The sequence below is a fragment of the Meleagris gallopavo genome, chromosome 2 (genome assembly GCF_000146605.3).
Source record: "Meleagris gallopavo isolate NT-WF06-2002-E0010 breed Aviagen turkey brand Nicholas breeding stock chromosome 2, Turkey_5.1, whole genome shotgun sequence".
Taxonomy (NCBI): Eukaryota; Metazoa; Chordata; class Aves; order Galliformes; family Phasianidae; genus Meleagris; species Meleagris gallopavo.
Genome location: NC_015012.2, coordinates 57,913,105 through 57,919,451, shown reverse-complemented (window position 1 = coordinate 57,919,451; position 6,347 = coordinate 57,913,105). Strand labels below are relative to the sequence as shown.

Genomic DNA, 6,347 nt, shown 5'->3' with positions numbered 1-6,347 from the left:
CGGGCGGCAGCGAAGGGCCGGTCCGGGCCGGCGCCAAAGCGCTCTTGGCTAAATAAAATGGACGCTATCTCTTCTTCTAGGCTCTAGACGAGTTAGAGAAGGGAAAGGAAAGAATTAGACGGCGACGGACAAAGCGACAGCAGCCTACAAAGGAAAGGGTCTGCAAGAGAGAAAACACGACGAAGACAAGCGTTTGATCCGGAGCGTTCTGTACGAGCTCAGGGGACAGACACCTCGTGTGCATCAGGGAGGCGAGAAAGAGGAGCGCGACAGAACGTTGCCGTAATCACAAGTGCTCAGCAGCGATCTAATGCTCTGTGCCCATCAAGCATTTACTTCGGCTCTTTACTTCACACTGTAAAAATTAAAAGCATTAAATATTTCCATGGATTTCCTAACAAAATAGTTTGCTTGAACTACTACTATTACTATTGGGATTTTTCCCTTTTAAAAGTCTATTCTGAACACTGTGTAATTTCTATCTGTTTCATAGCTTCAGGCAGCCACATACATTTGCTTCAAACAATACATTCCCACAAAGCTAAAAAGAATTTACTCATAAAGGCTGTTTTCAAATACTTAAAATGAGAAATTTGCATTTATTAAAGAATCTGTTTTCAAAAACTGTAAAACCTGTTTAGTCAAATGTACATAGAAGCTTACAAGGTTTAAAGCCTAAGTTGCTTATAGCCTGATCTGTTTTTGGTAGTACTATGAAGCCACATGGTAAAACAAGCTTTTAAAATTCTTGTGCGTACAAGCTTCTGAAAAAGCAAAGTTCTTTATTTCAGCTTTACTTTCATAAGCTCTTACATTACATTACAAGTATAAACAGTTAAAATAAAAAGCCAATAGCGTAACAGATACCTAACGTGGACATATCATACGCTTTGCCAGGTAATAGACAGAGCAGAAGCACATGCCAGAGGAAAGTCAAAAAGCCATGCAGATAACTGCTGTTTGAGTGGACTTACTGTGCACTGGCAACACAGAATCTGAACACTTAGGTTACACCATGCTACCATGCATACAGTGCTGTACATTTGGCATGCAGAAGAACAGAAAAGGAAAAAGAACTTTTTTTCCCCCTACACTAAGATTTGAATTATATTCCAAAGGTGTCCAAGAAAATTTTAAGAAAATGCAAGTTGATTACGTCTACCTTCATAAAATGTTTGATATTCATCAGGGCAATATATTCCTCACCATCACTTTCTTTCTCTTATTCACTGTATCCAATGAACGTTAGATAAAAAGGCAAACCATGTTCACAATTTTTGGTCTTTTAATCTTTTAAAAAGAAAACTCCAATACAACAATTTGCTTCACAATGTAACCCTTGCTCCCTGAAGAGGCATTTGGTACAAGTAACCAGATGCATGGATAGAACTGGCACTCTTGAACCAATTACTGTATTTACAACAATGCATCAGTCTCTGAAGATGCCTAATTTCCTGGCAAACAATCTTCTGGCACATACGCACATACACTGACACTGTTTGGAAGCAAAAGAGGTTTTAAAAAAACCAACCAGAGTAATGATTCTGGATAACCTTAACATGATAGTCCCTTTTTTTTTTTGTGACATACATATTGCACCACAATTTCTATTCTAATTAAGTCACATGCTGTGCATTTGTGTGAGTACAGGGATACAAATGAGACACATCCAATGCAACATTTCTTACACACAGGAAATGCAATTATTTTGCAAAAGAAGGAAGAAAGAATATTAGCAGTGATATCCTTGCTTTATTCTCAACTACTATCTAACTATCCTAAAAGATAGGCAGGAAAACATATCCTCCAGGAATAAGACTGTGTACTAACAGTAGGAAGTTTAAATTTAGAAGTAACAACTTGAATTCTAACTACTAACATCAACAAATAATTTGGGATGAAAATATGCTTTATCCCAATCCTGGTATTTATATGTGTTACTTAAGTAGGACTGACAGCTTTACAATCTGTTTTCATCCCATTTCCTAGGTGGTGGAAAACAGTCCAAAAGTAATGTAAAAAAGCCAACATCTCAATTACCACCTCCATCATCACTATCATACTGCTAGCAGTCCCACTTATTATATAGCGCTTTTCACTGCATAGATGTTAATCAGCTTAGGAGAGAAGAAAAATTCTCCCTTTTCCTGGATTAACAGAAAGTACTGAAGCATGGAGATACTCAGAATGTGACTGCATTTCTAGCATTAGTGATTTGAGAAATGATTACATAGTAAATACACGAAATAAAAGTTATTGTGTAAAGTGTTACATAACTGCAAACAGCAAGCAATTATTTCCACCTGGAATGGAAATGCATGTTTTGCTGCCATCCAAATCACATAAAATACAGTAATTTTCCAGTGGAAAGAAATTGTTCATTTCAAACTGGAACCACTCAATTTCATATTCAGTTTAGTGCTTAAGCAGAATGTTGCGGGCATTCATATATACAGATCTCGGTTTGAAACTCAAACTTCTCTTTGCAGTAGTGGTAATGGGGGTCGGAGGGGAAGGAAAAGAAGGAAGTGCCAAAGCTAGCCCATAGCAGATATAGCAGAAAGGCAGTAGATTTTAGGGCAGCCACCTTATCAGTTTCCTCTGGTTTTGTTCCAGCAATTGATGGCATTGCAGTCCATTGCTTCTCCTTCCCAGGCAGGGTTTTCACTTGGAAAATGTGGTCTCCTTTTTTCTATTTAGTTTTCATTTTGTAAAACCAGTGTAAATCAACAAGCAATGAGACAGATACACACTATTCATAAACATAAAACCAAACCATCTGAAAATAATAGAACATACTTAATGAACAACAACAACAAAAAAAAAAGACAAACGAACAGTATTTGGAAGGGCCTTAGCTTCAACATGAAGAAGTCAACATAAAAAATGCACACAATCACATAAAAATTAAGTTACACTTTTACATAAATGCCTATTTTAACCAAATAGATATTTATAGCTTCAATGTGTCAGACTTTTGTAAATTTGTACCTATGCATGTATCACTATGCAGAGATTCTAGCGCAGTACTCAAAAATTAGAGGAGTAATTTCCCTGCACTGGAGAGTAGTAGAAATAATAGGGAAAGACAGAAGATATACTGATTATTTCTGAGGACTGATTGGCAGTTCTACTCCATAAAAAAAGCAGCAATTAACTCCTCAAATTTAGAAGTTCAAGAATAGACAGAAATTTGACTAGGGAGGTTCTCTGCCACAAATAATTAGGATGATATTTTTGGATAATTGTTTTCCAAACTGCTGTTTTAATGTTTAGTCAGAAAGGAGGTTTAGAGAAAAAGCAGGTAAATTCATTTTATACACATGTGGAACCTACGGTGAATAAATTTTAATGACCACAGTAAATATGCCTCGAAGAAGCCAACAATGTAAATTAACCAATCACATAATGTCCTTTGCAAACAACACAGGTCAGAGCTGTTTCTGCATAGGCTGCCTAGAAAGAGTTAAAAGGCACATGGAGTAAAAGCTTCTGTCACTGAAAAATTAACTCTTTATATCTCTCAGAGTGAAGTCTAAGCTGCCGTTAACACAGAGCAAAATACTGCCATTGCTTCCAGCTTCGTCTAGTGACTCTAGTCCAGTTGTTGCGGAACAAAATTCCACACATTATTTAAAGCCATGTCCAATGATAAGTAGTAAAAAGTTAAGGTGTACGTGGTATAAACAAATATTACATTAGCCAGACGAATTACTGTAAAGACAAAGGGCATTTACTACATTGTCTACAGGGTTGTATGGAAATGCATGCTGACAAGTGTCTACAGTAGAGACATACCCCTTGTGTCTGTAGGGACAGAGGTGTGATACGCCGCTTTTCCCACTCATTGGGGCGTGGTTCAGGTGTGGATTCCATGAAATTGCGCTTGAGCTCACTAATGCTAGCCTGGTGTTTCAGTAAGTCGTCCTGAGTCTTATCCAGGTCCTAGCAACCCGCAACGTAAAACAAAGTAGGACAAAACACGACAACAGAAGCAAACTTAACAGTGGAAAAAAAAATAAAAAAAAATGAATCAAACCAAGGAAAGTGCCTTGTGTCTGAAGAGCTGTTCTTTGGAATACCTTAAAAGTTTAAGGCCATAATGGAACAAAGTTAATTTTTTGGTGACTAATATACTACAACACTACCGTATTTTAATGCAAAGAGAAGATAATGCTGTGCACGGTTATCTAACAGAGCCATTTTCATCCAAAATAAGAAACTACTAGCCCTTTGAAACAATAATTTCTCTGATTACTTGCTTTCATCTGAAATTTCTAAGCAGAGAAGGAAAAATTTGGGGATTGCAAGCTTCATGCAAGACCCATATTTCTGTGAACATGATAACACAGGGTCAAGTATGCAAGCAACTAACACCTGCATCATTCACTTTAGAGGAACTACTCATTGTGCCTATTGCGTAGGCTTAAGTGTACTGGAAGAATCAGATGTAAGTACTTGAAGACTTATCAGTCTTCTCCACATTTAAGAACCTGACTGTGGATACAACTGTCAAGTATACTGATACGCACAAAACCCATGAGAGTGTCTTGTCTAAACTGGATCTTCACAGGCAAGCATCAAAGGGGGCACCAGTGTCAATATCAAATTACGTTTTATTATGAATCACTGAAGCTCAGATACATCAATATGTATCAAAAAAAACTGTCAAGTAATATAAAATACAAACCAATACGAACTCTTACATTTCTGATGTCTTTTCACTTGTATGTTCAGCATCAATGGTGCTGCAAATCTATTTCTTTATTCTCCAAATCTTCAGATAGACAACTTGAACACTAAGAACTTTTCCCCCTTTTGGTAATTCAGTAGGTTAATATTTTTACAGGACCAATGCCTCACTTTTCATCTAGGACTAATAATCAGGGGGTATTAAATATGTTCTCCTTATGTGTTTATTTTCAGAGAGAATGAAACACTGAAACATTACACCAAGGGCATTCCACTACGCAATTGAAGATAGTGACAATACTCATGTCATAATTTTAAAAACTGTCTTTGCTTGACACAAGGCATGTTTCCTAGACTTGATCACAGCAAAGTTACGCAGTGTGTGCTTTCAGTGCTTTAGTAAGTTATACAGAAGCAAAAGTTTAAATAGTGACCAAAAGCTGCGAAAAGCTAAAAAATGTATTAGTTATGTTACTGTGATCCACATACCACCTTATTAACAAAGAAAAATGATTATTTTTAAAAAGACAGTTCTTGTGACAAAAGGAATTAATTATAGCCCCATTTGGATGAATTAAGTTAAAGACAACAGTAGGATTTTCGGATTTTCTTCAGTTACTAGCTTATGTTATTAATGACAGTGTTAAAGATGCTGATTTTAACTACAGATCAATCCACATTTACAGACTACATGGAAATCCTTACAATAAAATAATCTCCTTTTTAGTGGCTAATAATAGCACTAGACAGTAAAATACTGTTCAAAGCTCTTTGTTGTTGCTCATTGTCAATGAGAATCAACCTTTAGGGAGCAAGATTGCTTCCATTTAAAAATGAAAAAGTAAAACAAAAATTTCATAAGCGTTTGTAAGCACTCACTTTAAAAATCTGATATTTACCTACATTTCTCAAAGCTCCTAAAAATCCTAACTGTCAGAGCCAGAATTAGTTTTTCTACACTTACACCACTACTTGTGCCTTACTAGCTTCATTAATTCAGGTTACACTTTGAAAAGTTGATCTAACTGGTGAAAATTAGAGACTCTACTCAACAAAGCAAACACACGCTTTAGGTAGTAATGTATAAAGAAATCCTATTTATGTTGATGAATCAGCCTAATGTGTTGCATATATCTAAATAGGGCTATTATTCCCACTTGCCACCTTGAAAACATCTAGCAAAAATACATATTAAACATTCAAGCTAAGGTTTTTCTTTTCTTCTCTAAAACTTCTAAAAGCTCAGAAACTAGAAGTGTAACATGCGACATTTCCAAGCTGTTTTTCCCCATGCACTTCATGCACTGTGTACATAACAGCCTGCAGGTGACCTCCCATCCCATGCAGCCTGGCAGCCCATGAGAAAAGAAGGCATTTCTCAATATTATATACAAACCTCCAACATTAAATTGCTATGTCTGACATAAATATTTTCCCCGTCTACTCTCAACGAATTGCTCTGTGAAATTAAGTCACAATACACAAATAAATAAATAAATAAAAATTAACATAACATGTACCAGCAAGTTTTTTGTTTTGTTTTGTAAGGAAAAAAAAAAAGATTCTTGGAAACAGGCAAATACAGGAAATAAAATGATACATTGAAAAGCACAAATTCAGACAAAAACGCACAGAAACTTAAAGGTCCTAAAAAA

General features: G+C 36.1%; 1 long non-coding RNA gene across 1 annotated transcript; it reads right to left on the bottom strand.

The window, feature by feature from the left end:
• Positions 1 to 6: 6 nt before the first annotated feature.
• Positions 7 to 6,213, bottom strand: LOC104909779. Its single transcript, XR_792590.3, has 3 exons — positions 6,089 to 6,213; positions 3,799 to 3,945; positions 7 to 2,692 (listed from the first exon to the last, which is right to left on the bottom strand). It is a non-coding gene; the product is annotated as an uncharacterized LOC104909779 (long non-coding RNA).
• Positions 6,214 to 6,347: the final 134 nt, after the last annotated feature.